General features: G+C 60.0%; 2 non-coding genes across 2 annotated transcripts; both read left to right on the forward strand.

Moving 5' to 3' along the window:
* The first annotated feature begins 13969 nt into the window (after nt 1-13969).
* LOC131871911 (5S ribosomal RNA) lies at nt 13970-14088 on the forward strand. The gene has a single exon (XR_009370100.1). It is a non-coding gene; the product is annotated as a 5S ribosomal RNA (ribosomal RNA).
* A 5918-nt stretch (nt 14089-20006) lies between these two features.
* Nucleotides 20007-20125, forward strand: LOC131871912 (5S ribosomal RNA). Its single transcript, XR_009370101.1, has one exon. It is a non-coding gene; the product is annotated as a 5S ribosomal RNA (ribosomal RNA).
* The last annotated feature ends 554 nt before the right edge of the window (nt 20126-20679 follow it).

Here is a 20679-nt window from a genome sequence, read left to right on the forward strand (position 1 = left end):
CCACCGCACCGTCGATGCTCGCGACAGTCATGCCGTGAGAGTGTGCACCGTGCACGCGACCGAGTAAGGCCACTCAGAGACATCCATTTCCCAGGCATATGCCCCCTACGCACTTTTGGTGGTGCACCCCGCACGAACAATCCCGCCTCGACCAGCCTGAACAATTCCCCTCTCGAAGGAAGGCCTCGGCCTTAATCGTCCACGACAAACAGCTCGACGAGGCATGAAGCACCCACGGGAGCCGGAGCACGACGATGCAGAGTCTCGGTTCACAGGAGCCTGGGAAGAACATCCCGTACGGAACCCTTTACCCGAAAACATCCGAACCGCACATGCTCGCGACAGTCCTGCCGTTAGAGAATGCACCGTGCACGCGACCGAGTAAGGCCACTCAGAGACATCCATTTCCCAGGTATATGCCCCCTACGCACTTTTGGTGGCGCAACTCGCACGAACAGTCCCACCTCGACCCCGTATACAAGCTTTTTTGCCTCGAAGAGTTCGTCGGAGACGAAGAAGCAACCTTCAGTGCAACCGTAGCACTCTTTTGTGCAACCGCCCAAACAACGCCCCCTCTACCCTCTGTCGAAACACTCGGCATTGCTGCTCCCTAAGGTGAGCTTCTCCTCATAGGCAATTCCGCTCTTATCCGGTCACGTTTGTGTGCCCGAATTTCGCAAGGCAACCTCCATGGGACATGGAAAAGACTCGAGAAGAGAGCTCGCTCACGGGAGAGAGAAGCCAAGGAGACCACGAGAGTGCTGAGAGTGGGACAGCGCTGAATAGGCGGGAGAAGCCTGCGCGTATAAACGGAGATATATATCCAATTGCAACGAAGGAACGTGCCAAAGATCGAGAACAATGGCAGAAATGCTAGTAACGTGCACTTCGGGACCAACGCATCACCGGAAGACAACCGCCAAACATCGAAAGAGTCGCGATGCTCCGCAACCTACGTGCAAAGCGGTCGCACACCGGGTAAGGGAGTGAGAGCCCCAAACATAGCTGGGCGAGGCGCTCACTCCGCTCTTTAATATCTCGTTAATACCGCCAAGGAAATGGCACAAGCACACACACACAAGCATCCTCGGAAGAGGACAGTTCGAGTGACAGGTCAAATCCAAGAGTTCCGAAGACTACCTCCAGGAACAATCGGGAACAAGACCGATTACAAGTCGTCGAGTCTGTTACTGGGCGAACACGAGATGCGCACAGGAAATCGATCAGCCCTCACAATGGCCCAAGGCCAGAGATCGGACTGCTACGATTTACCCCAACAATCATCGTGCCACTCTTCGCAGAGAGGTGATAGACGCCAACGAGCCCGCGCATAGCAATCGAGGTGTAAAAAGGGCGTTGAAGGCAGGAAGCCTGGACGAAAGAGGCTACGAGGTCACCTCGAAGCGGTCTAAGAATCGGGCGCACTTGGGGCGACTACCAGTGCCAACCCCTTATCCCGCGGTGCGTCCGACACACAGAAATTTCCAAGGCGGCCAAGGAGCCTCCCCGCATAGCAATCGGGGTGTGAGGTTACGGATGCAGCATTGATAGCAATCGAGGTGGGAGGCGAAGGATGCAGAAGTGAGAGCCGAGGGATGTAGCAGAGATAGCAATCGGGGTGTGTGATGCAGAAGAGATAGCAATCGAGGTGTGCGGTGGGAAGGGCCCAGCAGCCAGAATGCATGAAGCGACGGATGAAGCAGTGATGACAACCGGGCTGTGAGGAGAGGAGGGATGCAGCCAAGAAAGCAATCAGGGCTCGAGGCAAGGGATGCATCAAGGATAGCAATCATGTTGTGAGGCGAGATTCCAAAGGCTAAACGTGAGAGGCTGCAGGGTCAACTCAGAGAGGTCTATGCATGTGAGAGGCTGAAAGCAAGGTCAACTCGGAGCGGTCTATGCATCGGGCGCGCTTGGGGCGACTACCAGTGCCAACCCCTTATCCCGCGACGCGTCCGACAAAGAGAACGTTCCAAGGCGGCAGAGGAGGTTACCAGCCGAAGGATGCAGTAGCAATAACAGGTATAGTTCCGCGGCGGCCGAGAAGACTCACCGCATAGGAATCGGGATGCGAGGCGAGGGATGCGGCGGGAAGGCCCCGACGGCTAAACGGAAGAGGCTGCAGGGCCGCCTCGGAATGGTCCAAGCATCGGACGCGATTGGGACGACTACCAGTGCCAACCCCTTATCCCGCGATGCGTCCGATACACAGATAGTTCCAAGGCGGCCGAGGAGCCTCACCGCATATCAATCGGGGTGCGAGGCGAGGGATGGGGCGGGAAGGCCCCAACGGCTAGACGGAAGAGGCTTCAGGGCCACCTCGGAATGCTCCAAGCATCGGACGCGCTTGGGGCGACTACCAGTGCCAACCCCTTATCCCGCGATGCGTCCGATACACAGATGGTTCCAAGGCGGCCGAGGAGCCTCACCGCATAGCAATCGGGGGTGCGAGGCGAGGGATGGGGCGGGAAGGCCCCAACGGCTAGACGGAAGAGGCTTCAGGGCCGCCTCGGAATGGTCCAAGCATCGGACGCGCTTGGGGCGACTACCAGTGACAACCCCTCATCCCGCGATGCGTCCGATACGAAGATGGTTCCAAGGCGGCCGAGGAGCCTCACCGCATAGCAATCGGGGTGCGAGGTGGGGGATGCGGCGAGATGGCCCCAACGGCTAGACGGAAGAGGCCACAGGGCCGCGTCGGAATAGTCCAAGCATCGGACGCGCTTGGGGCGACTACCAGTGACAACCCCTTATCCCGCGATGCGTCCGATACGAAGATAGTTCCAAGGCGGCCGAGGAGCCTCACCGCATAGCAATCCGGGTGCGAGGTGGGGGATGCGGCGAGATGGCCCCAACGGCTAGACGGAAGAGGCTGCAGGGCCGCCTCGGAATAGTCCAAGCATCGGACGCGCTTGGGGCGACTACCAGTGACAACCCCTTATCCCGCGATGCTTCCGATACGAAGACAGTTCCAAGGCGGCCGAGGAGCCTCACCGCATAGCAATGGGGGTGCGAGGTGAGGGATGCGGCGAGATGGCCCCAACGGCTAGACGGAAGAGGCCACAGGGCCGCCTCGGAATAGTCCAAGCATCGGACGCGCTTGGGGCGACTACCAGTGACAACCCCTTATCCCGCGATGCATCCGATACGAAGATAGTTCCCAGGCGGCCGAGGAGCCTCACCGCATAGCAATCGGGGTGCGAGGCGAGGGATGCGGCGAGATGGCCCCAAAGGGTAGACGGAAGAGGCTGCGGGGCCGCCTCGGAATAGTCCAAGCATCGAACGCGCTTGGGGCGACTACCACTGCCAACCCCTTATCCCGCGATGCGTCCGATACACAGATAGTTCCGAGGCGGCCGAGGAGCTGGGGGATGCGGCGAGATGGCCCCAACGGCTAGACGGAAGAGGCTGCAGGGCCGCCTCGGAATAGTCCAAGCATCGGACGCGCTTGGGGCGACTACCAGTGACAACCCCTTATCCCGCGATGCGTCCGATACACAGATAGTTCCGAGGCGGCCAAGGAGCCTCACCGCATAGCAATCGTGGTGCGAGGTGGGGGATGCAGCGAGATGGCCCCAACGGCTAGACGGAAGAGGCTGCAGGGCCGCCTCGGAATGGTCCAAGCATCGGACGCGCTTGGGGCGACTACCACTGCCAACCCCTTATCCCGCGATGCGTCCGATACACAGATAGTTCCAAGGCGGCCGAGGAGCCTCACCGAATAGCAATCGGGGTGCGAGGCGAGGGATGCGGCGAGAAAGCCCCAACGGCTAGAGGGAAGAGGCTTCAGGTCCGCCTCGGAATGGTCCAAGCATCGGACGCGCTTGGGGCGACTACCAGTGACAACCCCTTATCCCGCGACGCGTCCGATACACAGATAGTTCCAAGGCGGCCGAGGAGCCTCACCGCATAGCAATCGGGGTGCGAGGCGAGGGATGCGGCGAGAAGGACCCAACGGCTAGACGGAAGAGGCTTCAGGGCCGCCTCGGAATGGTCCAAGCATCGGACGCGCTTGGGGCGACTACCAGTGACAACCCCTTATCCCGCGACGCGTCCGATACACAGATAGTTCCAAGGCGGCCGAGGAGCCTCACCGCATAGCAATCGGGGTGCGAGGCGAGGGATGCGGCGAGAAGGACCCAACGGCTAGACGGAAGAGGCTTCAGGTCCGCCTCGGAATGGTCCAAGCATCGGACGCGCTTGGGGCGACTACCAGTGACAACCCCTTATCCCGCGACGCGTCCGATACACAGATAGTTCCAAGGCGGCCGAGGAGCCTCACCGCATAGCAATCGGGGTGCGAGGCGAGGGATGCGGCGAGAAGGACCCAACGGCTAGACGGAAGAGGCTTCAGGGCCGCCTCGGAATGGTCCAAGCATCGGACGCGCTTGGGGCGACTACCAGTGACAACCCCTTATCCCGCGATGCGTCCGATACACAGATAGTTCCAAGGCGGCCGAGGAGCCTCACCGCATAGCAATCGGGGTGCGAGGCGAGGGATGCGGCGAGAAGGACCCAACGGCTAGACGGAAGAGGCTTCAGGGCCGCCTCGGAATGGTCCAAGCATCGGACGCGCTTGGGGCGACTACCAGTGACAACCCCTTATCCCGCGACGCGTCCGATACACAGATAGTTCCAAGGCGGCCGAGGAGCCTCACCGCATAGCAATCGGGGTGCGAGGCGAGGGATGCGGCAAGAAGGACCCAACGGCTAGACGGAAGAGGCTTCAGGGCCGCCTCGGAATGGTCCAAGCATCGGACGCGCTTGGGGCGACTACCAGTGACAACCCCTTATCCCGCGACGCGTCCGATACACAGATAGTTCCAAGGCGGCCGAGGAGCCTCACCGCATAGCAATCGGGGTGCGAGGCGAGGGATGCGGCGAGAAGGACCCAACGGCTAGACGGAAGAGGCTTCAGGTCCGCCTCGGAATGGTCCAAGCATCGGACGCGCTTGGGGCGACTACCAGTGACAACCCCTTATCCCGCGACGCGTCCGATACACAGATAGTTCCAAGGCGGCCGAGGAGCCTCACCGCATAGCAATCGGGGTGCGAGGCGAGGGATGCGGCGAGAAGGACCCAACGGCTAGACGGAAAAGGCTTCAGGGCCGCCTCGGAATGGTCCAAGCATCGGACGCGCTTGGGGCGACTACCAGTGACAACCCCTTATCCCGCGACGCGTCCGATACACAGATAGTTCCAAGGCGGCCGAGGAGCCTCACCGCATAGCAATCGGGGTGCGAGGCGAGGGATGCGGCGAGAAGGACCCAACGGCTAGACGGAAGAGGCTTCAGGGCCGCCTCGGAATGGTCCAAGCATCGGACGCGCTTGGGGCGACTACCAGTGACAACCCCTTATCCCGCGATGCGTCCGATACACAGATAGTTCCAAGGCGGCCGAGGAGCCTCACCGCATAGCAATCGGGGTGCGAGGCGAGGGATGCGGCGAGAAGGACCCAACGGCTAGACGGAAGAGGCTTCAGGGCCGCCTCGGAATGGTCCAAGCATCGGACGCGCTCGGGGCGACTACCAGTGACAACCCCTTATCCCGCGACGCGTCCGATACACAGATAGTTCCAAGGCGGCCGAGGAGCCTCACCGCATAGCAATCGGGGTGCGAGGCGAGGGATGCGGCGAGAAGGACCCAACGGCTAGACGGAAGAGGCTTCAGGGCCGCCTCGGAATGGTCCAAGCATCGGACGCGCTTGGGGCGACTACCAGTGACAACCCCTTATCCCGCGACGCGTCCGATACACAGATAGTTCCAAGGCGGCCGAGGAGCCTCACCGCATAGCAATCGGGGTGCGAGGCGAGGGATGCGGCGAGAAGGACCCAACGGCTAGACGGAAGAGGCTTCAGGGCCGCCTCGGAATGGTCCAAGCATCGGACGCGCTTGGGGCGACTACCAGTGACAACCCCTTATCCCGCGACGCGTCCGATACACAGATAGTTCCAAGGCGGCCGAGGAGCCTCACCGCATAGCAATCGGGGTGCGAGGCGAGGGATGCGGCGAGAAGGACCCAACGGCTAGACGGAAGAGGCTTCAGGGCCGCCTGGGAATGGTCCATGCATCGCACGCGCTTGGGGCGACTACCAGTGACAACCCCTTATCCCGCGACGCGTCCGATACACAGATAGTTCCAAGGCGGCCGAGGAGCCTCACCGCATAGCAATCGGGGTGCGAGGCGAGGGATGCGGCGAGAAGGACCCAACGGCTAGACGGAAGAGGCTTCAGGGCCGCCTCGGAATGGTCCAAGCATCGGACGCGCTTGGGGCGACTACCAGTGACAACCCCTTATCCCGCGACGCGTCCGATACACAGATAGTTCCAAGGCGGCCGAGGAGCCTCACCGCATAGCAATCGGGGTGCGAGTCGAGGGATGCGGCGAGAAGGACCCAACGGCTAGACGGAAGAGGCTTCAGGGCCGCCTCGGAATGGTCCAAGCATCGGACGCGCTTGGGGCGACTACCAGTGACAACCCCTTATCCCGCGATGCGTCTGATACACAGATAGTTCCAAGGCGGCCGAGGAGCCTCACCGCATAGCAATCGGGGTGCGAGGCAAGGGATGCGGCGAGAAGGACCCAACGGCTAGACGGAAGAGGCTTCAGGGCCGCCTCGGAATGGTCCAAGCATCGGACGCGCTTGGGGCGACTACCGTTGCCAACCCCTTATCCCGCGATGCGTCTGATACACAGATAGTTCCGAGGCGGCCGAGGAGCCTCACCGCATAGCAATCGGGTTGCGAGGCAGATTATTGGGAAGGGAACCCCCTGGGATGCGGCTCAAGCAGTGCCCAAAGGGACTGGAATGCGGAATCACATCGAGAGACCCAAATGCTATACGAGGGCTCAAATCGAATTATCGATTTGGCCACGACATGGACGCATCGGAACGACTACCTTTGCCGAACCACTCGCAATTGCATCCATACCGAAACCAATAGACATTTCCGTTAGAGCCCTCGCATAGCATTCGGGAATCTCGCATGCCCCTCTAAATCGACCAATGCTGGCGCTCAACGAAAATCCGAGCGCTACCACCGTTCGAGCGCCAGCATTGGTCGAGTTAGAGGGGCACGGGGGAGAATGCTCCAGTCAACACCTCCCCTATATAAGTTATTTGTCCGATTCTCGCACAACCGTAGTCTGCCTCGTCGAATCAAACAACGGTCCCAGATTCCGACTTCCGTTCCGTAGAGACCCAAAAGCTAGATGGAGGCTCGCAAGAAAGAGAGTCGGCGCATAGCAATCGGGTTTCTCGAACGTTTAGGGACCGAGCTCACTTGCGGATAGGGCAAAATCCGCCAAGCAACCCAAAAGCTAGACGGGGGCTCGAATCGAATCGCCTAGGCGGCCACAACAACGACGTGTTGGATCGACTACCAGTGCCAAACCATTCAGCAAGACTAGTCTGTGTCGAGGCCGGATAGAGATTCTCAGAGAGCGCCCGTATAGCATTTAGGAGACCTGCCGCGTCCCTCACACTCGACAAATGGTGGTGCACGTTTATAAATCCGAGCGATCCCAACCCTTTCAAGCACCAACATCGGTCGAGATAGAGGGGCACGGAGGGGGCTGCGTGAGACAACACAGTCCCCTATATAAGTTATTTGTCCGATTCTCACACATCCGAAGAATGGTCATCAAATCGGACAACAGCCCAAACTTCCGACTTCCGTCCCAGAAAGCCCAAGAGCTATCTAAAACGTTCATGGCCGGAACTCGATCGCGGCTATACCAGTCCGCCAAGCAACCCAAAAGCTAGACTGGAGCTCTAGTCGAATCACCTCTGTGGCCATTGCAAGGACGTGTTGGAGCGACTACCATTGCCGAACCATTCCGCAGGTCGAGTCCATACCAAGGCCGCATAGAGATTCACGATGAGCTCCTGCATAGCAATCAGGAGACTTGCCGTGTCCATCACAATCGATAAATCCTGGTGCAAGATTTTTGCATCCGAGCGCTCCAACCAGTCGAGCACCAGCATCAATCGACATAAACGGGCACGGGGGGAGGATGCTCGAGAACACTACCTCCCCTATATAAGTTATTTGTCCGATTCTCAAGCAGCCGAAGTCTGGTCATCGAATCGGGTCAAAGACCACAACTTCCGACTTTACCCACAATGCAAGTCATCGAATCGAACATCGGCCCCCGAGTCGGACTCCATGCGTATGTCAGGTCATCGGACCCAAATTCCGCCTTCCTGCGCATGGCGGGCCATCAATATCAACTCGGTCATCGGACCCAAACTCCGCCTTTCTGCGCATGGCACGCCTTCAAATCGGTCATCGGACCCAAATTCCGCCTTCCTGTGCATGGCGGGCCATCAACATCAACTCGGTCATCGGACCCAAATTCCGCCTTTCTGCGCATGGCACGCCATCAACTCGGTCATCGGACCCAAATTCCGCCTTCCTGCGCATGGCAGGTCATCGGACACAAATTCAGACCTCGCCAATATGCCTACGTATCGAATCGGTCATCGGACCCAACTTCCGACTTCATCCATACTGTAGGGTCTTTGAGGTTGGCGCGGTGCGCTCAACCCGGGGAGTCGACCCATCGAAGCATACACCTCCCCTATATAAGCTATTTGTCCGATTCCCACACCTGTGTAGTTTGCACCTCTGACCAGGACATCGACCCCAACTTCCGAACTCGACTGCAACGACGGCACCAGCGCCTTGGTGCGCACCTTGCGACGCACAGTCCCAACATTCGCCTTCCTGCACATGGCAGGTCATCGGACCCAAATTCCGACCTCGCGAGTATGCCTACATATCGAATCGGTCATCGGACACAACTTCCGACTTCATCCATACCGTAGGGTCTTTGAGGTTGGCGCGGTGCGCTCAACCCGGGGAGTCGACCCAACGAAGCATACACCTCCCCTATATAAGCTATTTGTCCGATTCCCACACCTGTGTAGTTTGCACCTCCGATCAGGACATCGACCCCAACTTCCGAACTCGCCTGCAACGACCGAACCAGCGCCTTGGTGCGCACCTTGCAACGCACAGTGCCAACATTCGCCTTCCTGCACATGGCAGGTCATCGGACCCAAATTCCGACCTCGCGAGTATGCCTACATATCGAATCGGTCATCGGACCCAACTTCCGACTTCATCCATACCGTAGGGTCTTTGAGGTTGGCGCGGTGCGCTCAACCCGGGGAGTCGACCCAACGAAGCATACACCTCCCCTATATAAGCTATTTGTCCGATTCCCACACCTGTGTAGCTTGCACCTCCGATCAGGACATCGACCCCAACTTCCGAACTCGACTAAAAAGACCGCACCAGCACCTTGGTGTGCACCTTGCAACGCACAGTGCCAACATTCGCCTTCCTGCACATGGCAGGTCATCGGACCCAAATTCCGACCTCATGAGCATACCTACTAATCGAATCGGTCATCGGACCCAACTTCCGACTTCATCCATACCGTAGGGTCTTTGAGGTTGGCGCGGTGCGCTCAACCTGGGGAGTCGACCCATCGAAGCATACACCTCCCCTATATAAGCTATTTGTCCGATTCCGACACCTGTGTAGTTTGCACCTCCGCTCAGGACATCGACCCCAACTTCCGAACTCGCCTGCAACGACCGAACCAGCGCCTTGGTGCGCACCAAAAGTGCGCACTTTTGGAGGGCACTTTTGTGCGCTCCAAAGGTGCGCACTTTTGGAGGGCACTTTTGTGCGCTCCAAAGGTGCGCACTTTTGGAGGGCACTTTTTGGAGGGCACTTTTGTGCGCTCCAAAGGTGCGCACTTTTGGAGGGCACTTTTTGGAGGGCACTTTTCTGCGCTCCAAAGGTGCGCACTTTTGGAGGGCACTTTTTGGAGGGCACTTTTCTGCGCTCCAAAGGTGCGCACTTTTGGAGGGCACTTTTTGGAGGGCACTTTTCTGCGCTCCAAAGGTGCGCACTTTTGGAGGGCACTTTTTGGAGGGCACTTTTCTGCGCTCCAAAGGTGCGCACTTTTGGAGGGCACTTTTGTGCACTCCAAAGGTGCACACTTTTGGAGGGCACTTTTTGGAGGGCACTTTTCTGCACTCCAAAGGTGCGCACTTTTGGAGGGCACTTTTTGGAGGGCACTTTTGTGCGCTCCAAAGGTGCGCACTTTTGGAGGGCACTTTTTGGAGGGCACTTTTGTGCGCTCCAAAGGTGCGCACTTTTGGAGGGCACTTTTGTGCACTCCAAAGGTGCGCACTTTTGGAGGGCACTTTTCCTGCGCTCCAAAGGTGCACACCTAGGTGAGCACCTTCGACCACACCTTGTAGCACACCAAACTCTGACTTTCGACTTCATCCGCAATGCAGGGTCTTTGAGGTTGGCGCAATGCGCACAACCAGGGGAGTCGACCCATCAAACCCAACACCTCCCCTATATAAGCTATTTGTCTGATTCTCATACATGCGTAGCCTGCAGGAGCAATTAGGACATCGACCCCAACTTTCGGCTTCTAAACGAAAACAAGGTCTTTGAGGTTGGTGTAATGCGAACAACTAGGGGAGTCAACCCATCAAACCCAACACCTCCCCTATATAAGCTATTTGTCTGATTCTCATACATGTGTAGTCTACAGGAGCAATTAGGACATCGACCCCAACTTTTGACTTCTTAACGAAAACAAGGTCTTTGAGGTTGACGTAATGCGCACAACCAGGGGAGTCGACCCATCAAACCCAACACCTCCCCTATATAAGCTATTTGTCCGATTCTCATACATGTGTAGCCTACAGGAGCCATTAGGACATTGACCCCAACTTTTGACTTCTTAACGAAAACAAGGTCTTTGAGGTTGGCGTAATGCGCACAACCAAGGGAGTTGACCCATCAAACCCAACACCTCCCCTATATAAGCTATTTGTCTGATTCTCATACATGTGTAGCCTGCAACAACGATTAGGACATCCACCCCAACTTCTGAATTCGTCTGCGTTGACCGCACCAAAGGTGCACGCCTTGGTGCTCACCAAAATCCGACTTCCGACTTCTTCTGCTATGCGGGGTCTTTGAGGTTGGCGCAGTGCGCACAACCAGGGGAGTCAACCCACCGAATGCAACACCTCCCCTATATAAGCTATTTGTCTGATTCTCATACATGCGTAGACTGCAGCAATGATTAGGACATCCACCCCAACTTTTGACTTCTTAAACAAGACAGGGTCTTTGAAGTTGGTGCAGTGCACACAACCAGGGGAGTCGACCCATCAAACGCAACACCTCCCCTATATAAAGCTATTTGTCCGATTCTCATACGTGTAGTCTGCAGCAGCGATTAGGACATCGACCCCAACTTCCGAATTCGTTTGCATTGACCGCACCAAAGGTGCACGCCTTGGTGTGCACCTTGGAGTGCACTTTGGTGCTCACCTCGGTGCACACTTTGGTGTGCACCTCGGTGTGCACCAAAGGTGCGCACCTTGGAGCGCACCAAAGGTGTACACTTTGGAGCGCACCACATAGGGTCTTTGAGAGGTTGGCGCAGTGCGCACACCAAGGTGGGTGTTGAGGTGCGTGCCGAGGTGGGTGGGTGCTAGGGTGCGCTCCATGGTGGGTGCCAGGGTGGGTGCGTGCTAGGGTGGATTCCAAAGAGGGTCATAGGGTGGGTGCCAAGGTGGGTTGGTGATATAGTGGGTTCAAAGGTGGGTACTAGGGTGGGTTCCAAGGTGGGTCACAAGTTGGGTGCCAGGATGCGTGGGTGTTAGGTTGGGTGCCAAGGTGGGCTCCTGCGTGGGTGGGTGCTAGGGTGGGTTTCAAGGTGGACGCGAGGGCGGGTGCCAAGGTGGGTAACAAGTTGGGTGTTAGGATGGGTGAGTGCTAGAGTGGGTGCCAAGGTGGGTGGGTGCTAAGGTGGATGCCAAGGTGGTTCACAGGGTGGGTGGGTTCTAGGGTGAGTTCCAAGGTGGGTCACAGGTTTAGTGCTAGGGTGCGTGTCAAGGCGGGTGTCGAGGTGCCTGGGTGCTAGGGTGTGGATGCCAATGTGGGTCATAGGGTGGGTACTAGGGTGGGCTGCAATGTGGGTGCCAAGGTGGGTAACATGCTCGGTTGGTTCTAAATTGGGTGTCAGGGTGGGTGTGCACCCACCTTGCCCGAGGTGGGTGCCAAGGTGCCAGTGTGGGTGGGTGCTAAGGTGGATGCCAAGGTGGGTGAGAAGGTGGGTGATAGGTTGAGTGGTAGGATGGGTGGGTGCCAAGATGGGTCACAGGGTGGGTGCAAGGGTGGGTAGGTGCTAGGGTTGGTGTCAGGGTGGGTGGGTGCTAGGTTGGGTTCCAAGGTGGGTGCGAGGGTGAGTGTCAAGGTGGGTCACAGGTTAGGTGCTAGGATGGGTGAGTGCTAGGGTGCAAAGGTGCCAGGGTGGGTGCTAGGATGGGTCGATGCTAGGGTGAGTGGCAAGGTGGGTCCACAAGTGTCAAGGTGGGTGCCGAGGTGGGTGCCAACTTGGGTTCCAAGGTGGGTGCCAAGTGGGCGACTGCTATGGTGGATGCCAAGGTGGGTCACGGGGTGGGTGCCAAGTTGCTAGGTTGTGTTCCAAGGTGGGTGCCAACGTGGCTGCTAGGGTGCGTGGGTTAAAGGGTGTGTCACAACGTGGGTGCCAGGATGGGTGCGCACCCACACTGGCCAAGACGGGTGCAAGGTTGGGTTCCAAGCCCGGTCACAGGCTGGGTGCTAGGATGGGTGGGTGCCAAGGTGGGCACCAGGGTGGGTGCACCCACCCTGGCCAAGGTGGGTCACGGGGTGGGTCCTAGGGTGGGTAACGGGGTGGGTACTAAGGTGCGTGCCAAGGTGGGTCATGGGGTGGGTGCCAAGGTGGGCACCAGGGTGGGTGTGCACCAACCCTAGCCAGGGTAGGTCACGGGGTGGTTGTCGGGGTGGGCGTCAAGGAGCCAAGGTGGGTGGCAAGTAGCCAAGTTGCGTGCCAAGGTGGGTGTCGGGGTGGGTGCCAAGGATCCAAGGTGGGTGCCAAGGAACCAAGGTGGGTGTCTGGGTGGGTGCCGAGGTGGGAGCCAGGGTGGGTCCCAAGGTGAGTGCAAAGGTGGGTGCCAGGGTCAAGGTGAGTGCCAATGTGGGTTCCAAGGTGCCAGGGTCAGGGTGAGTGCCAATGTGGGTTCAAAGGTGCTAAGTTGGGTGCGAGGTTGGGTGCGAGGGTGGGTGGGTGCCAAGGTGTGCTAGGTGGAAGCCCGGGTGGGTCGGCATCCCATGGGTGTCGAGTTGGGTGCCTGATGGGTGCTTCTTGTCAAGTTTTAGTCGTCGGGACTCATTTCGAGCCTTAGAGGTCGTTTCTTGTCCGGTTGCCCTGTCTTCGACCTGGGAACCCAATTTTGGTCCTCGGGTCCCATTTTTTTTTGTCTCGCATCCCACTTTTGGCCTGTGGCCTTTTCGGGGTCGATTCTCGTTTTGGGCATCAGAGCATGTTTCTTCTCCTAAAACCCAATATTTGTTTATTAAGTCTCGGAACACATTTTTGTTCTCGTGGACCCATCATGGGTCTTGGAACGCATTTGTGGTCCTTGGGTCCCATTTTGCATCCCGAAACTTGTGTTTTGGTGCTTGATCCCTATTTTGGGTGCCCACCTTGCACCAAGTGCGCACCCGGGGCAAACCGAGCGCCTTGGTGCACCGGGGCAAGATCGAGCGTGCACCCGAGGCGCCCCGAACATGCACCAAGGTGCACTCGGCCCACATGTGAGCGCAGGTCGTTGCGCCCGAGGTGGTGTGTGGGCACCGCGTTGCAGACGGGACACTGCACGCACACGACGCCCCGTCCAGGTGCACGCACGTAGGCCGGGCCGGGTGCACACCCGACGCCCTAGCAAGGTGCGCGCACCCGGGCAGGGCTCACACTTGGCGAACGGGGCGCACTTCGCGAGGGAGGGTGTGCACCTCGACGGGGGTGGGTGGCCGGGGTGGATTCGCACGTGGGTCGCGGTTTGCTAAGTACACACTGCGACAAGCTCATAACGGGTGCGATCATACCAGCGTTAGTGCACCGGATCCCATCAGAACTCCGCAGTTAAGCGCGCTTGGGCCGGAGTAGTACTGGGATGGGTGACCTCCCGGGAAGTCCCGGTGTTGCACCCTTTTTTAGTTTTTCGCCGGGCGTCGCAATGCTATTTGAATAAACCTTTTGCCCGTTTGCGTTCTCGTCGGGGCCGGGCCGGGCCGGGGTGCGCTGCCCGCACTACCGCGCGCGCGGGGGGCGACACCGAGCGCGCACCCGAGGCGCCCCGAGCACACAGGCCACGGTGCAACCCGGGCGTTGTGCGCGCACCCCGGTGCGCCCGAGGTGCTGCGCGCGCACCCAGGTGAAATCGGTGTGCACCTCGGCCAGTGCGCGCTCGGTCGAGTCGCGCACGTTGGCCAAGGTGCACGGTGATGTTTCTTACTCTAAGGTTCCGCACCAGACGCCCGGGACAGGTGAGCGAAGCTGGGCGGGGCCGGGTGCGCGGCCGGGGCAGGTGCACGCAGCTGGAGAGAGCTTTGGAGCACACCAGAGGTGCGCACCTTGGAGCACACTTCGGAGCGCACCAATGATGCGCTCCATTCAAAAGTTTCCTGAAAAGGCAAAAAAAGTTGAGATTATAGAATTTCCCACTTGAGAGATTGTAAAAAAAAAAAATTTAAAATGAAGGAAACGCGGGTGCCAAGGTGTGCGCGCCCGGGTGCGCAGCCCAGCCAAGGTGTGCGCACCAAGGCGCCCACCCTGGCGAAGGTGCACGCAAGGTGCGCACCCGAGGCAAACCGGACAATTAACCCAACTTTCGACTTCGCGCGCACCTGCGCACCTTGGAGCGCACTTCGGAGCGCTCCTTGTTGCGCACCAATCTTGGGCACCTCGGAGTGCACCATGGCGCCCACCAAGGTGCGCACCCGGGGCAAACCGAGCTCCGACTTCGTGCGCACCTTGGAGCGCACGAAAGGTGCGCACCATGGCGCCCACCAAGGTGCGCAGCCCAGCCAAGGCGTGCGCATCAAGGTGCGCACCCTGGCGAAGGTGCGCACCCGGGGCAAACCGAGCTCCGACTTCGTGCGCACCTTGGAGCGCACAAAGGGTGCGCAACCCAGCCAAGGTGTGCGCACCCCGGGCAAACCGAGCTCCGAATCGTGCGCACCTTGGAGCACACTTCGGAGCCCTCCTTGGTGCGCACCGATGTTGCGCACCTCGGAGCGCACCCGGGGAAAACAATGCAATTAACCCGACTTTCGACTTCGTGGGCACCTCGGAGCGCTCTCGGGTTCGCACCTCGGAGCACACCGAGGTGCGCACCTTTGATGCGCTGCCTTCACCAATTTCCAGAAAAGGCAAGAAAACATTGAGAAGGTGTGCGCACCGAGGTGCCCACCCTGGCGAAGGTGCACGCGAGGTGCGCACCCGGGGCAAACCGGGCTCCGACTTCGTGCACGCCATGCTGCGCACCTTGGAGGGCCATGGTGCGCACCTTGGAGCACACTTCGGAGCGCTCAATGGTGCCCAACCCAGCCAAGGTGCCCACCGCGGCGAAGGTGCACGCGAGGTGCGCACCCGGGGCAAACCGGGCTCCGACTTCGTGCACGCCGCACCTTGGAGCACACTTCGGAGCGCTCCTTGGTGCGCACCAGGGCGCGCAACCCAGCCGAGGTGCCCACCCCGGCGAAGGTGCACGCGGGGTGCGCACCCGAGGCAAACCGGGCTCCGACTTCGTGCACGCCATGGTGCCCACCGCGGCGAAGGTGCACGCGAGGTGCGCACCCGGGGCAAACCGGGCTCCGACTTCGTGCACGCCGCACCTTGGAGCACACTTCGGAGCGCTCCTTGGTGCGCACCAGGGCGCGCAACCCAGCCGAGGTGCCCACCCCGGCGAAGGTGCACGCGAGGTGCGCACCCGGGGCAAACCGGGCTCCGACTTCGTGCACGCCATGGTGCCCACCGCGGCGAAGGTGCACGCGAGGTGCGCACCCGGGGCAAACCGGGCTCCGACTTCGTGCACGCCGCACCTTGGAGCACACTTCGGAGCGCTCCTTGGTGCGCACCATGGTGCCCACCAGGGCGCGCAACCCCGCCGAAGGTGCACGCGAGGTGCGCACCCGGGGCAAACCGGGCTCCGACTTCGTGCACGCCGCACCTTGGAGCACACTTCGGAGCGCTCCTTGGTGCGCACCAGGGCGCGCAACCCCGCCGAAGGTGCACGCGAGGTGCGCACCCGGGGCAAACCGGGCTCCGACTTCGTGCACGCCATGGTGCGCACCAGGGTGCCCACCGCGGCGAAGGTGCGCACCCGGGGCAAACCGGGCTCCGACTTCGTGCACGCCGCACCTTGGAGCACACTTCGGAGCGCTCCTTGGTGCGCACCAGGGCGCGCAACCCAGCCGAGGTGCCCACCCCGGCGAAGGTGCACGCGAGGTGCGCACCCGGGGCAAACCGGGCTCCGACTTCGTGCACGCCATGGTGCCCACCGCGGCGAAGGTGCGCACCCGGGGCAAACCGGGCTAGGACTTCGTGCACGCCGCACCTTGGAGCACACTTCGGAGCGCTCCTTGGTGCGCACCATGGTGCCCACCAGGCCGCGCAACCCAGCCAAGGTGTGCGCACCAAGGTGCACGCGAGGTGCGCACCCGGGGCAAACCGGGGTCCGACTTCGTGCACGCCGCACCTTGGAGCACACATCGGGGCGCTCCCGGGTTCGCACCGGCGTTGCGCACCGTGGTGGGCACCTCGGAGCGCACCGTGGTGGGCACCTCGGAGCACACCAAGGTGGGCAGCGAGGTGCGCACCTTTGATGCGATGCCTTCACTAATTTCCATAAAAGGCAAAAAAAAACGAGATTTTAAAATTTCCGTTTTGAAAGATAGTGAGAAAAAGGGAATGCTGGTGCCATCTTGAGCCCGCCCTGGTGCGCAGCCCAGCCAAGGTGTGCGCACCAAGGTGCCCACCCTGGCGAAGGTGCGCGCCCGGGCAATTAACCCAACTTCCAACTTCGCGCGCGCCAGGGTGGGAGCGCACCCAACAACCGGGCCTGGGAAGAGCCAATGCGAGAAACCCCACCAAACGCTCTGACAAAAAAAGAGGGGGCGCTCCAGTAACCCCGCTTCGGAGCGCACCCTGGGCAAACCCAGCCAGGGTGCCCACCCCGGCCAAGGTGCAGGCGAGGTGCGCACCCGGGGCAAACCGGGCTCCGACAACGTGCACGCCGCACCTTGGAGCACACTTCGTAGCGCTCCCGGGTGCGCACCTCAGAGCACACCAAGGTGGGCAGCGAGGTGCGCACCTTTGATGCGCTGCCTTCACTAATTTCCAGAAAAGGCAAAAAAAAGAGGAGATTTTAAAATTTCCGTTTTGAAAGATAGTGAAAAAAACGGAACGCGGGTGCCATCTTGAGCCCGCCCTGGTGCACAGCCCAGGTAAGGTGCCCACCCTGGCAAAGGTGCGCACCCGGGCAATTAACCCTACTTCCGACTTCGTGCGCGCCAGGGTGGCAACCGGGCCTGGGAAGAGCCAATGCGAGAAACCCCACCAAACGCTCCGACAAAAAAAGAGGCGGCGCTCCAATAACCCCGCTTCGGAGCGCAGCCGGGGCAAACCCAGCCAAGGTGCCCACCCCGACGAAGGTGCACGCGAGGTGCGCACCCGGGGCAAACCGGGCTCCGACAACGTGCACGCAGCACCTTGGAGCACACTTCGAAGCACTCCCGGGTGCCCACCGGCGTTGCGCACCGTGGTGGGCAGCGAGGTGCGCACCTTTGATGCGCTGCCTTCACTAATTTCCAGAAAAGGCAAAAAAAAATGAGATTTTAAAATTTCCGTTTTGAAAGATAGTGAAAAAAACGGAACGCGGGTGCCATCTTGAGCCCGCCCTGGTGCGCAGCCCAGGCAAGGCATGCGCACCAAGGTGCCCACCCGCGGTGCACGCCCGGGGCAAACCGGGCTCCGACTTCGTGCAGGCCGCACCTTGGAGCACACTTCGGAGCGCTCCTTGGTGCGCACCATGGTGCCCACCAGGGCGCACCCGGGGCAAACCGGGCTCCGACTTCGTGCACGCCGCACCTTGGAGCACACATCGGAGCGCTCCCAGGTTCGCACCAGCGTTGCGCACCTTTGATGCGCTGCCTTCACTAATTTCCAGAAAAGGCAAAAAAAAACGATATTTTAAAATTTCCGTTCTGAAAGATAGTGAAAAAAACGGAACGCGGGTGCCATCTTGAGCCCTTCCTGGTGCGCAGCCCAGGCAAGTTGTGCGCACCAAGGTGCCCACCCTGGCGGAGGTGCGCGCCCGGGGCAAACCGGGCTCCGACTTCGTGCACTGCATGGTGCCCACCAAGGCGCGCAACCCAGCCAAGGTGCCCACCGCAGCGAAGGTGCACGCGAGGTGCGCACCCGAGGTGCACACCCGGGGCAAACCGAGCTCCGACTTCGTGCACGCCGCACCTTGGAGCACACTTCAGAGCGCTCCTTGGTGCGCACCAGGGCGCGCAACCCAGCCAAGGTGCTCACCCCGGCGAAGGTGCACGCGAGGTGCGCACCCGGGGCAAGCCGGGCTCGGACTTCGTGCACGCCGCACCTTGGAGCACACATCGGAGCGCTCCCGGGTTCGCACCAGCATTGCGCACCTTTGATGCGCTGCCTTCACTAATTTCCAGAAAAGGCAAAAAAAAAAAAAAAACGAGATTTTAAAATTTCCGTTTTGAAAGATAGTGAAAAAAAACGGAACGCGGGTGCCATCTTGAGCCCGCCCTGGTGTGCAGCCCAGGCAAGTTGTGCGCACCAAGGCACCCACCCTGGCCAAGGTGGGTCACGGGGTGGGTCCTAGGGTGGGTAACGGGGTGGGTACTAAGGTGCGTGCCAAGGTGGGTCATGGGGTGGGTGCCAAGGTGGGCACCAGGGTGGGTGTGCACCAACCCTAGCCAGGGTAGGTCACGGGGTGGTTGTCGGGGTGGGCGTCAAGGAGCCAAGGTGGGTGGCAAGTAGCCAAGTTGCGTGCCAAGGTGGGTGTCGGGGTGGGTGCCAAGGATCCAAGGTGGGTGCCAAGGAACCAAGGTGGGTGTCTGGGTGGGTGCCGAGGTGGGAGCCAGGGTGGGTCCCAAGGTGAGTGCAAAGGTGGGTGCCAGGGTCAAGGTGAGTGCCAATGTGGGTTCCAAGGTGCCAGGGTCAGGGTGAGTGCCAATGTGGGTTCAAAGGTGCTAAGTTGGGTGCGAGGTTGGGTGCGAGGGTGGGTGGGTGCCAAGGTGTGCTAGGTGGAAGCCCGGGTGGGTCGGCATCCCATGGGTGTCGAGTTGGGTGCCTGATGGGTGCTTCTTGTCAAGTTTTAGTCGTCGGGACTCATTTCGAGCCTTAGAGGTCGTTTCTTGTCCGGTTGCCCTGTCTTCGACCTGGGAACCCAATTTTGGTCCTCGGGTCCCATTTTTTTTTGTCTCGCATCCCACTTTTGGCCTGTGGCCTTTTCGGGGTCGATTCTCGTTTTGGGCATCAGAGCATGTTTCTTCTCCTAAAACCCAATATTTGTTTATTAAGTCTCGGAACACATTTTTGTTCTCGTGGACCCATCATGGGTCTTGGAACGCATTTGTGGTCCTTGGGTCCCATTTTGCATCCCGAAACTTGTGTTTTGGTGCTTGATCCCTATTTTGGGTGCCCACCTTGCACCAAGTGCGCACCCGGGGCAAACCGAGCGCCTTGGTGCACCGGGGGCAAGATCGAGCGTGCACCCGAGGCGCCCCGAACATGCACCAAGGTGCACTCGGCCCACATGTGAGCGCAGGTCGTTGCGCCCGAGGTGGTGTGTGGGCACCGCGTTGCAGACGGGACACTGCACGCACACGACGCCCCGTCCAGGTGCACGCACGTAGGCCGGGCCGGGTGCACACCCGACGCCCTAGCAAGGTGCGCGCACCCGGGCAGGGCTCACACTTGGCGAACGGGGCGCACTTCGCGAGGGAGGGTGTGCACCTCGACGGGGGTGGGTGGCCGGGGTGGATTCGCACGTGGGTCGCGGTTTGCTAAGTACACACTGCGACAAGCTCATAACGGGTGCGATCATACCAGCGTTAGTGCACCGGATCCCATCAGAACTCCGCAGTTAAGCGCGCTTGGGCCGGAGTAGTACTGGGATGGGTGACCTCCCGGGAAGTCCCGGTGTTGCACCCTTTTTTAGTTTTTCGCCGGGCGTCGCAATGCTATTTGAATAAACCTTTTGCCCGTTTGCGTTCTCGTCGGGGCCGGGCCGGGCCGGGGTGCGCTGCCCGCACTACCGCGCGCGCGGGGGGCGACACCGAGCGCGCACCCGAGGCGCCCGAGCACACAGGCCACGGTGCAACCCGGGCGTTGTGCGCGCACCCCGGTGCGCCCGAGGTGCTGCGCGCGCACCCAGGTGAAATCGGTGTGCACCTCGGCCAGTGCGCGCTCGGTCGAGTCGCGCACGTTGGCCAAGGTGCACGGTGATGTTTCTTACTCTAAGGTTCCGCACCAGACGCCCGGGACAGGTGAGCGAAGCTGGGCGGGGGCCGGTGTGCGCGGCCGGGGCAGGTGCACGCAGCTGGAGAGAGCTTTGGAGCACACCAGAGGTGCGCACCTTGGAGCACACTTCGGAGCGCACCAATGATGCGCTCCATTCAAAAGTTTCCTGAAAAGGCAAAAAAAGTTGAGATTATAGAATTTCCCACTTGAGAGATTGTAAAAAAAAAAAATTTAAAAATGAAGGA

This window comes from Cryptomeria japonica, unplaced genomic scaffold, assembly GCF_030272615.1.
Source record: "Cryptomeria japonica unplaced genomic scaffold, Sugi_1.0 HiC_scaffold_483, whole genome shotgun sequence".
In the NCBI taxonomy this organism is placed as follows: Eukaryota; Viridiplantae; Streptophyta; class Pinopsida; order Cupressales; family Cupressaceae; genus Cryptomeria; species Cryptomeria japonica.